Genomic DNA, 12,349 nt, shown 5'->3' with positions numbered 1-12,349 from the left:
AATAGCAAATACTACAGTTTGTCCCAAACTTTAAAAACTATTCATGAACTCAACACTGAACTATTGATGGCTATGAGAATTGTTTCCTAGCCTTTTTGAAAATTTCAACCCATTTACGTTTAAGGTAATTATTGATAAGTACGATCCCGTAGCCATTTTCTTTATTGCTTTGGGTTCACGTTCATACACTTTTTCTGTGTTTGCTGTCTATAGAAGATCCTTTAGCATTTGTTGGAGAGCTGGTTTGGTGATGCTGAATTCCCTCAGCTTTTGCTTGTCTGTAAAGCTTTTGATTTCTCCTTCATATTTGAATGAGATCCTTGCTGGGTATAGTAATCTGGGCTGTAGGGTATTTTCTTTCATCACTTTAAGTATGTCTGGCCACTCCCTTCTGGCCTGAAGAGTTTCTGCTGAAAGATCAGCTGTTATCCTTATGGGAATCCCCTTATGTGTTATTTGCTGCTTTTCCCTTGCTGCTTTTAATATTTGTTCTTTGTGTTTGATCTTTGTTAATTTGATTAATATGTGTCTTGGAGTATTTCCCCTTGGGTTTATCCTGTTGGGGACTCTCTAGGTTTCTTGGACTTGGGTGATTATTTCTTTCCCCATTTTAGGGAAGTTTTCAACTATTATCTCCTCAAATATTCTCTCATGGTCTTTCTTTTTGTCCTCTTCTTCTGGGACTCCTATGATTCGAATATTGGAGCGTTTAACATTGTCCCAGAAGTCTCTAATATTGTCCTCACTTCTTTTAATTCGTTTTTCTTTTTTCCTCTCTGTTTCATTTCTTTCTACAATTCTATCTTCTAGTTCGCTTATCCTGTCTTCTGCCTCTGTTATTCTACTGTTTGTTCCCTCCAGAGTGTTTCTGATCTCATCTATTGCATTATTCATTGTATATTGACTCTTTTTTATTTCTTCTAAGTCCTTATTAAATCTTTCTTCCATCCTCTCAATCCTTTTCTCCAGGTTATTTATCTGTAACTCCATTTTGCTTTCAAGATTTTGAATCATTTTCACCATCAAAATTTGAAATTCTTTATCAGGTAAATTCCCTATATCTTCTTCTTTTGTTTGTGTTGGTGGGCAATTATCTTGCTCCTTTACTTGCTGGGTATTTCTCTGCCTCTTCATCTTGCTTATATTGCTTTGCTTGGGGTGGCCTTTCCCTCTTCTTGCAGTTTGTGGAGTTCTCTTTATTATGTAGTTTCTTCGCTGTGTGTGGGGTTGGATGGGTGATTGCCTGGGTTCCCTGGTTAGGGAAGCATGTGTCGGTGTTCTGGTGGGTGGAGCTGGATTTCTTCTCTCTCCTTTAGAAGACAATGGGCTGCTTTTCTGGGAGCCTGATGTCCTCTGCCAGTATTCAGAAGTTGTTTTGTGGACTTTACTCCGCGTTCAAATGTTCTTTTGATGAATTTGTGGGGGAGAAAGTGGTCTTGCCATCTTATCCCTCCGCCATCTTGTTCCTTCCTCCCCAGAACACTGGATTCTTATATTCCACTTGGTCGTGGAGTATCTCTTCCCAGCTGCTCCAGCAAGGCGCAGCCGCTGTACCTTACCTTGGACGAGGGGTATCTCCTCAAGGCCGCCCCTCCTTCTTTGAATGTGGATCAGCTCCTCTCGGCCCTCTGGTGCTCAAGCAGCCACCGCCTCCTGGACGTGGTACAGCTCCTCTCGGACACCGCCCTAACCCTGGGCGCGGGGTAGCTCATCTCAGCCACGATTCTGCACGTGGTCGGTTGCGCCGGAGCCGGGCGTCTCCCGCATCTGCGCCTGCGCCGCCGGAGCCGGGCGTCTCCCGCGTCTGCGCCTGCGCCTTCTGAGGAGTCTTGAAAGAGAGGCTAATGAAACTGGATTTCATCCAAGACAGTTGTAGGTTTGGAGTAGGGAAAGAGCACAATTAGATTTCTGTTTCACAAGGATACCTTGGCTGCAGTGCAGATAACAGAGGCAAGACTGAAGGAAGGGAGGCTACTTGATTTTCCTAGTCTTCTTTAAAAATTTGGCATGCAGGATCTAGTTCCTTGACCAGGGCTCGAACCCAGGCCCCCTGCATTGGGAGCACAGAGTCTTAACCACAGGGCCACCAGGGAAGTCCCTGATTATCATAGTCTTGACAAAGGACATAGGTGGTTTGAATGGTGTAGCAGTAGTAGGGAATGGTGAGATAGAGGGAGCAAAATAGCATAAATCATTCCACGTCAAGGACTTGATAATGATGCTGATCCTCATGATGCTGAGCCTGGATTCTCAAAGGAAAATATGGAAAAATTCTCAAAGGAGAAGCATGAAGTGTGGGAGTTTTCTGGAGCTTGGCACCAATTGTCACTTGGATTCTGTGTTTGATCTTTTCTAGACTTGAAACTCTAGAAAAGTTCCAAGAGTTCAGTTCAGTTCAGTTCAGTCGCTCAGTCATGTCCGACTCTCCGCGACCCCGTGAATCACAGCACGCCAGGCCTCCCTGTCCATCACCAACTCCCGGAGCTCACTCAAACTCATGTCCACAGAGTCGGTGATGCCATCCAGCCATCTCATTCTCGGTTGTCCCCTTCTTCTCCCGCCCCCAACCCTTCCCAGCATCAGAGTCTTTTCCAGTGAGTCAACTCGTCGCATGAGGTGGCCGAGGATATAAATCATGCAGTGTGGTATCTCCCCATCCAGTTGGTATCATGAGAGAAATCACACAACTGGGTTTGAGTCATAACTCTTTGCAGTTCAGTAAATTTGAGCTATCAGGCAAAATACTTAATGTCTAATCAGAGCCTATGTCAGGCCCCAGGAAGACAACAGTGAAAATGAATGAAGTCTTTCCCTTTTATGAGCTCTATCTGAGAAGACAGATAATATGCAAATAAATAGAAAACTAGGTAATGACAAATTGTGACAAGTGCTATGAAGGAAATAAAAATGATCATGAGATAGAGCGGAAGAGTGAAAATTGGTCAGTCACTAAAGGGCTGGGGGAAAGTCATTACAGGAAGAAGGGACAGCAGGCGCAAAGCCTGCCAATGGGAGAGAGTTTGGTGGTCAAGTAACAGGCACTCCATGGAGGTAGGCCTTGTAGGCTAAGAGGAGGTTACATTTTATTCTAAGAGCAAGAGAAACCATTAACGCAAGTTAAGCAACGGAATCTACATGTCCAGATTTACATTTTTATAGTGTCATTCTGGCTGCTAGATGAAGAATGACTTGAGAGGGAGAACGTGACGGATCAGCTAGGAGACTATTACAATGGTCCAGGAAAGGTAAAAGTAGCTCAAATAATAAGTGATGTGTCTACAGCGCTTACATGCTTTCAGCCAATGTTTATTTGGCTGTGTCAGGTCTTAGCTGTGGCAGGCGGGATCTTCACTGCACCACGGCAGGGTCTTCCATCGCAGTACACAGACTATCTAGCTGGGGCACGTGGGCTCTGTAGAGGCTCACAGGCTTAATTTCTCTGAGGCATGTGGGATCTTAGTTGCTGACCAGGGATCAGCAAGGGACACCAACTGTGTCCCTTGGATTGCAGGACAGATTCTTAACCACAGGACCATGAAGAAAGTCCCTAGAAACATTTTAATAACTATCCTGGGTATGATTCGGATAAAAAAGACACTGAAAATGTTTTGCTCAATGTATGCATTTCCATCACTTTATTATAAAAATACAGAAAACTTAGAAAAAATTAGTGTTGCACTATACCTCAAAGATTCCAAAATTAACCTTTTACAATTCTTGCTTTGTCACATATTTGTTCCCCTAATCTTTGCTCTATCAGGCCATCTTATTTTTTTTTGATGCATTTCAAAGTAAATGCATACACAACTCGTAAGCACAAAAGCATGAATAAACTTAAATCAGAATCCGTATTATTTTATGATTCTTTTTTCCTTTGTGATAAAACATACATATTTGTAATGCATAAATTTAAATGTACTCTTTGATGCCTTTGCCAAATACGTGTAATTGTGTATGCTCTTTTCTTTTGATATTCTATCATAGGTCCCAAAGTCTTCGTAAACATTTTTCAATATTTTTTCCCTCCATTATTCAGGTTGGAAAATCTACTGAACTATCTTCAAGTTCACTTTGGTTTGTCATCTTCAATCTGCTATTAATTTCATATAATGATTTTAAAACTTCATAGTTTTTTATTTTTCAGTTTGAAAACTTATTTAGGTATTCTGTTAATTTATGTTTCTCTGCCAGATTTTCCTGTTCTTTTATTTATTTGTTGTTGTTCAGTCACTCAGTCATGTCCAGCTCTTTGCAGCCCCATGAACTGCAGCATGCCAGGCTTCCCTGTCCTTCACTATCTCTGAACTTGCTCACACTCATGTCCATTGAGTCGGAGATGCCATCCAACCATCTCATCCTCTGTAGTCCCCTTCTCCTCCTGCCGTCTATCTTTCCCAGCATCAAGGTCTTTTCCAATGAGTCAGCTGTTCGCATTAGGTGGCCAAAGTACTGGAACTTCAGCATCAGTCCTTCCAATGAATGTTCAGGACTGATTTCCTTTTGGATGGAATGGCTGGATCTCCTTGCAGTCCAAGGGACTCTCAAGAGTCTTTTCCAACACCACAGTTCAAAAGCATCAATTCTTTGGTGATCAGCCTTCTTTATGGTCTAAATCTCACATCCATACACGACTACTGGGAAAACCATAGTTCTGACTATGTCGACAAAGTAATGTCTGCTTTTTAATACACTGTCTAGGTTTGTCATAGCTTTTCTTCCAAGGAGCAAGCATCTTTTAATTTCATGGCTGCAGTCACCATCCACAGTGATTTTGGAGCCCCCAAAAATAAAGTCTGACACTGTTTCCACTGTTTCTCCATCTATTTCCCATGAAGTGATGGGATCAGATGCCATGATAGTTTTCTGAATGTTGAGCTTTAAGCCAACTTTTTCACTCTCTTCTTTCACTTTCATCAAGAGGCTCTTTAGTTCCTCTTTGTTATCTGCATATCTGGGGTTATTGATATTTCTCCCGGCAACCTTGATTCCAGCTTGTACTTCATCCAGCCTCGCATTACTCATGATGTACTCTATATATAAGTTAAATGAACAGAGTGACAATATGTATCTTTGATGCCATCCTTTCCCAATTTTGAACCAGTCTGTTGTTCCATGTTTGGTTTTAACTGTTGATTCTTGACCTGCATACAGATTTCTCAGGAGGCAGGTAAGGTGGTCTGGTATTCCTATCTCTTTAAGAATTTTCCACAGTCTGTTGTGATCCACACATAATATTCATTATGTAGATATTTTTCATTGTAATATTATAAGAATTGTAAAGATCATGGCATCTGGTCCCATCACTTCATGGGAAATGGAAAAACAGTGGAAACAGTGTCAGGCTTTATTTTTGGGGGCTCCAAAATCACTGCAGATGCTGATTGCAGCCAGGAAATTAAAAAACGCTTACTCCTTGGAAGGAAAGTTATGACCAACCTAGATAGCATATTAAAAAGCAGAGACATTACTTTGCCAACAAAGGTCCGTCTAGTCAAAGCTATGGTTTTTCCAGTGGTCATGTATGGATGTGAGAGTTGGACTGTGAAGAAAGCTGATCGCCGAAGAATTGATGCTTTTGAACTGTGGTGCTGGAGAAGACTCTTGAGAGTCCCTTGGACTGCAAGGAGATCCAACCAGTCCATTCTAAAGGAGATCAATCCTGGGTGTTCATTGGAATGACTGATGCTAAAGCTGAAACTCCAATACTTTGGCCACCTCATGCAACGAGTTGACTCACTGGAAAAGACTCTGATGCTGGGAAGGATTGGGGGCGGGAGGAGAAGGGTACGACAGAGAATGAGATGGCTGGATGGTATCACCGACTCTATGGACATGAGTTTGAGTGAACTCCGGGAGTTGGTGATGGAGAGGGAGGCCTGGCGTGCTGGATTCATGGGGTCGCAAAGAGTAGGACACGACAGAGCGACTGAACTGAATAGCTGCTTTAAAAATCCTTGTCTATTAATTTGAGTATCTGGTTCATTTTAGGATTGGTCTCCATTGATTGTCTTTCCTTTTGAATTTTGTTTGTATTTTTCTGTTTCTTTGTGTATAAAGTAATTTTGGACTGTATCCTGGACATATGGATAATATTTTGTGTAGACTCTGGATTCTGTTAAAAGAGCTTCAGAATAATGTTATTTTTTTCAGTTTAAGTAAAATAAAAACAAGAGCTGCTGCTGCTGCTGCTGCTAAGTCACTTCAGTCGTGTCCGACTCTGTGTGACCCCATAGACGGCAGCCCACCAGGCTCCCCCGTCCCTGGGATTCTCCAGGCAAGAACACTGGAGTGGGTTGCCATTTCCTTCTCCAATGTGTGAAAGTGAAAAGGGAAAGTGAAGTCGCTCAGTCATGTCTGACTCGTAGCGACCCCATGGACTGCAGCCTACTAGGCTCCTCCGTCCATGGGATTTTCTAGGCAAGAGTACTGGAGTGGCTTGCCATTGCCTTCTCCGAAAAACAAGAGCTACCTGGTCCTAATCTAAATCTTACATATTTTGTAAGCAGTCTATGTATACTGACTGATTAATTTTCACAACCCTATAAATCCTATAAGATAGACCATTTTATCGATGAGGAAACTAGGCACAGAGCAGTTAAATAACTTGCCCATACAGCTAGTAAGTGGAGGAGCTCCAGAGTCTGACCTTCAAATATTTCTTAAAGTGAGGTGCTAGCAATGGATACAGAAATAGGTGCACATATCTGAAAATATTAAGAAGTTAGAGTTTCTACAAGACTTGGAGAGATTAGGTATTAGAAAGTGACGAAAAGAGAAGAATCTAACAGTGCTCTGAACTTTTGTCTTGAGCAATGGATAACTGGTAGTAAAACCTATTGATGTAATGAAAACTGGAAGAATACCTAGATTCTGTTGTTGTTGGGAGGGAAGTAGTATTTTAGATTTTTTTTGAGTCTAAAATTTTATTAGACATTCAAACAGTTGTCTAGTAGGCAGTTGAGAGTATGAGTCTTGAGTTTCGGGGTAGAGTGGTTAGGGCTGTAGATATAAGTTTGGGTATCTACACATGGGTATCCTTTAAAGTCATTGGACTGAATGAGATAGCTAAGGTAGAAGTATAGCTAGAGAAGAGCAAATGGCTGGAAAAAAATTCCCAAGATACTTACACACCAAGGAACTGGGAAGTATTTGGCAAAAGAAACTAAGAAAGAGCAGCGAGTAATTCTGAAGAAATTTGAGGAGAACATAGTGTCACCGAAGCCAGGAGAAGAGACAGTTTTCAGAAGAAAGAGGTGGTAATATGCATGAAATACCACTGGAATGTTTAGAAAGATGAAGACAGAGAAGTGTCTATTGGAATTAACAAAATGGAGGTCAGTAATGGACATGTTGGAGTAGGTTGAAGAATCAATATTTGAGTGAGGAAGTGGAGACAGGAATTTCTGAATCATAAGTTAAAAGGGTTATAGTGAGTTGGGATCAAAGGAAAGAGGAGAATTTTTTATCTGAGTGGGAGTCGTGCAATAGAAAGTGATACATTTATCAATATTAATCATTAACCAAATAGCTGATTTAGCCAATTCATTGGATTGTTTTGAAAATAAAATTATTTCTGCAGAACATGAACTACTTTAGGAATTTTTTTTCTAGGCTTTGTAATTTCTGCGGATTATCCTTTTATATAGTAAGTACCTGTTGATCACAGTCCACATTGACTTATCTTCTTTTTTCTTGTTACATTAAAAATTGATGCTTAATGAATGCTTTTTCAAAATCATTTCTTTTGAAACATTGACTAATTGTTTTATTCCTCCTGATTTCCATTTTCCCATTTTGGAAAATAGATGATAAATGATGAAGAAATATATTTTTTGTCAGAGATGTCTGAACATGGAATAGGGGTTTTAAAAAATAACATATAGTGTATGATTCCATTATTGAAAAGCAATATACATACATCAATGTATTTATCTATTCAATTAATTTATTTTGTATATCAAAATCTGAAAATATTTTTAATAGAATTCAAATAGAATTGTGTTTATCAAAATATAACAATACAAAATAGTAAAATGAAGAGATAAAGAAACAGAACTGTGTAAAATTAGGTAACACTAATTTTTTCCATAAGGTAGGACAAATTTTGTCATTTGCAAAAAGGTAGGTATCAAAATCAAGATGTCTTATATGGAGTGAAATCCAGTTCAGTTTATTTGAGCCTAACACATCAAGGACAATGTTAATTCTGAGCTTTCTCCTGTCCCTCTAGGAAGGGAAAAGGCCAGTGGGAATCCCAGGTGTCTTTTGATCCTTCCTTAAACTTTCCCATTTTCTGTATGCCTATTCTTCAGAAGGACCTGCCTCCACCTATCTTTTGCTAATAGTACCAGCTCCACTTCCTGACCCATTTCTATAAGTCACTTCTTTTGGTTCTGGCTTTGAACATTTTGTCAGCTGACTCCTACAGGCTTCCTTTTAGTCTGTGCTTTATCCAGAGAATGCTGAGTCCCGGCTCAGTGTCAGTTTTGGAACACAGATTTTCTGCCTGGCTCTGTAGGACAAAGGCTACTCTGCTAAGTGTGTGTGTGTGTGTGTGTGTGTGTGTGTGTGTGTGTGTGTGTGTGTGTGTGTGTGTGTGTGTGTGTGTGTGTGTGCGTGTGTCTTCCACTGTGTCTGCAGTGGGCAGTGGTGGCCATCATGTTCTGATGCCCTCAATGCAGTCTGCCACTTGCTCAGCTGCATCTTGGCTTGCGTCCCTGTGTTCTAGTGTTCTTTGTCATTGTCCTTTTAGGATTAGAAATGCTTTATAGGAAACTGGTAACACTGCTTATTTTTGGCTACTGAGAAAAGAGTCAAAAAAGTCTCAATCAAAAAAACGACATCTTCTAATTTTTCTAGTGGTTTTCTTTGTTTTTAAAGGTTATCTGAAGGTGAAGGAGTTGAAGAACCTTTTGGGGGGCTGTTTACTCTGCCTTAGGGGCCCTTTCTTCTCCCTTCTCCTTATCTAGTGCAGTTCTACCTTCAAAATCCAGTTGAAATCTCAGCCACTCTGTGAAGACTCACCACCCCTGCCTTAGGAATCTGCCTTTTCTGTGTGCTTTGGTGACACACAATGTCTATACTAGTTTTCAAACTTAACATGTACTGCCTTTCTGTTAAGTTTTGTCTTCCCGGTTAGACTGTTGACTTAAAAATATTCGCGACCTAAAAGTTGAGAGTTATGTTTTATTTGGTGGGAAATTTTAGGATTTCAAGCTCAGAAGACAGCATCTCAAGTAACCAACCCTGAGAGAACTGCTCCAAAGAAGCAAAGGGAAGAGCCAGGTTATATAGAAATTTTGCAACAAAGGGCAGATAGTCTGAACATCAAAAGATTACTGCTAATTTAAGAAAACCAGATATCCCAAGTTAAGGAATTTAGTGCTTTTCTAAGCATAGGAAGATGCAAGAGTCAGGGCTTACTGACATCATTCCTTTCATAGTCATCTCAGCTATCTGGGGCCAGTATCCTGTGTTTTTCACAGACCGAGCTCTCTTGGGACTCACTGTAGGGAGTGGCTATAGTCTAATGGATGCTAGATGGCAGCTATTCTTCTCCTTCCTGAGTGCCCTTAGGACTCACCAGCTCATATTGAAGGCCTGGAATTGCTGATTACAGTGACATCCCTGTTTACTGGTATGGTAGGAAATATTTCATTTCTTAAGCCTATCAGCTTTGCCCCTCACTCACTGATTCTAAGCACAGGCTCTGGAGTGAGTATTTGGAATCCTGGCTGTATCACTGGTTACTTGTACGACCTTGTTCAAGCCTCTAACCATCCCTATGCCTTAGCCTCCTTCATTGTTCAATATGACAATAATATCTATCTTTTAAGGTTGTTGGGTAAGTGAATCGAACTTGTGTACGAAACATGTTTATATATGTTGGTACATAGCTTGGCACATAGCTTGTTGTTCAATCACTAAGTCATGTCTGACTCTTTGTGACCCCATGGACTGCAGCATGCCAGGCTTCCCTGTCCTTCACTATCTCCTGGAGTTTGCTCAAACTCATGTCCACTGAGTCCGTGATACCATCCAACCATCTCATCTTCTGTTGCCCCCTTCCTTTTGATATATAGCTAGACTTCAATAATTATATTTGTATGGTTATTGTTATTTAACTTTTGAGATTAAAAGAACTGGAGAAAGTTATGAAATATTCTACAAAAATGGGTTCTGCCATAGTGGAATTTAAATTCTAAATGTTAATAACTACTCAATTATTTATTTAAATATTACTCCTTTAATAAGTACAGGGTAATCTGAGCACCCTGGAGGGTTTGGAAAAGTTCCCCTGAGGAAGTGATAAATGAATTTAGATCTTGAAAAGGAATAGGTATGAACCAGGTGAATGTCAGGAAGAATATTCCAGACAAAAAGAATGGCATATGTGGTGATTCTGATCCGGAGGAAAGCATAGGTTATCTGAGGGACTAAAAGAAGGCCAGTGTGACTAGAACACAGTGATGGAGGGAGGAACTGGTTTTTATATGTTGTTATTTTGCTGCTATCTTATGTCTATATACTGAAGAGCTCAATTATTAATAATACTTGCTGGTGGAGTCTTCTTGGGTAAAGCTGGTTCACCTGATTTTTCAGACTCCAAAAAAAAAAAAAAAACCTTTCTGGCTAAGTGGTGCAGCAGTAACGGTCCAATCAGAAACCACATTGAACATATCAGCAGTGAGAATCTGAAGGATGAGTCAGTTCCACAGGGCATTAGAGAAATCAACAACTGGGGAGGGAACACAAGAGGGAGTGACTATGAGAAGCCATTACATCTCCAGACCTGAATCTTATTGCCTCTCGCTCACACACACATCCATTCTCTCACAAAGTCCTGTTTTTATATAGCCCAGAGGAGCTGGAACTCAGAACCATGTGTGTGAGGGCCTGGGGTTGGTGGAAGAGGGGCTCCCCGGGTGCTGCCAGTAGGTGCTAGTACCTCAGGAGCTTGGAAAAGCTAGAAAGACTTCTCAGTTGGTGCTGGTACCTAAACCATTAAGAATGAGCCATTCACGTTAGTTCCAAGAATACTGAAATAAAGTAGGAGAGGGAGGCCAACTGCCTGTCCCAGGATGGGACGTCATTGCTAAGACAACAGCGGTAGGACCAGAAGAAAGCAGAAAGGAACTTTCCTTCTGGGCTCCCTCTAGCGGCCACTATTGGTAGAAACTGATAGGGGGTCAGAAGGCAAAGCAGAAATGTGATTTACAGAATCCTAGTGTGGGAACTTCGAAGGACTGATGTTGAAGCTGAAATTCCAATACTTTGGCCACCTGATGCGAAGACTCAGATTTGAAAAGACTCTGATGCTGGGAAAGATTGAGGGCAGGAGGAGAAGGGGACGACAGAGGATGAGATGGTTGGATGGCATCACCGACACGATGGACATGAGTCTGAGAAAACTCAGGGAGTTGGTGATGGACAGGGAGGCCTGGCGTGCTGAAGTCCATGGGGCTGCAAAGGGTCGGACACGACTGAGCGACTGAACTGAACTGAGTGTGGGAACTGGCTTGCAGCCCGTTCAAGGGGTCACAAAGAGCCGGACACGACTGAGTGACCGTACAACACAAGGCTGGTGAAGCTGAGCAGGTGCCACCGGAGACCATTTTATTACCCGCCCTCCCCTCGAGCCCATGGTGTGGAAGATTTTGTCACTTAAACCACAAACTATAGGTTCTAAGTAATTTCTCAATATTTGTGAATAAAAGTTAACCACTGTTTGATACTAAGTTGACTGAATTCCAACCACAAGCAAATGGATTTTTAGTCATCCCACAAAGTTCTAGAAAAGACTAAAATGTGATGTTCATTAGATACTTTGGAATATTAAAAATGATGACTGGACTACCCAACACTACTTTTAAGTACCTTAAAATACACAAGTTTAGGTATAGCTAGTTTTTTTCTCCTGTGTCCTATATTGAAAGATGTGTTTGTGTGGAAGATCTATTTAGTGAAAAGTGACTTTCAATTAATTTCTCTTTGTCAGTGACAATACTTGAATTCAGTTCTTTAGTTCCATTATTTCAACTCATATTCCTCTGGAGAATTAGTGAATTAAGGACATTGGTTTGAAAGGAATGAACTTTTTACTTAAAAAGAGCATTGAGATGTTATCATTCAGATTGACTCATCTGTCTCAAACATTCATTTCCTGAAAATAATCCATTGTATTATTTGTATGATAATTGAAACCTGATTGTTTTATTTCACATACTTTTCCTGTTCTGATTTTCAGCACTAGAAAGCAATAATAACCTTGGTGAAAGAAAATTCCTGTGTGTCATTATTCCATAGCCAGTCCTAGCGGGCCATTAATCCCTCAGTAATGCCACATACT

Source organism: Moschus berezovskii, chromosome 17 (assembly GCF_049115385.1).
Source record: "Moschus berezovskii isolate FMDL1 chromosome 17, NW_MosBer_1.0, whole genome shotgun sequence".
In the NCBI taxonomy this organism is placed as follows: Eukaryota; Metazoa; Chordata; class Mammalia; order Artiodactyla; family Moschidae; genus Moschus; species Moschus berezovskii.
This window is presented reverse-complemented; position numbering follows the sequence as displayed.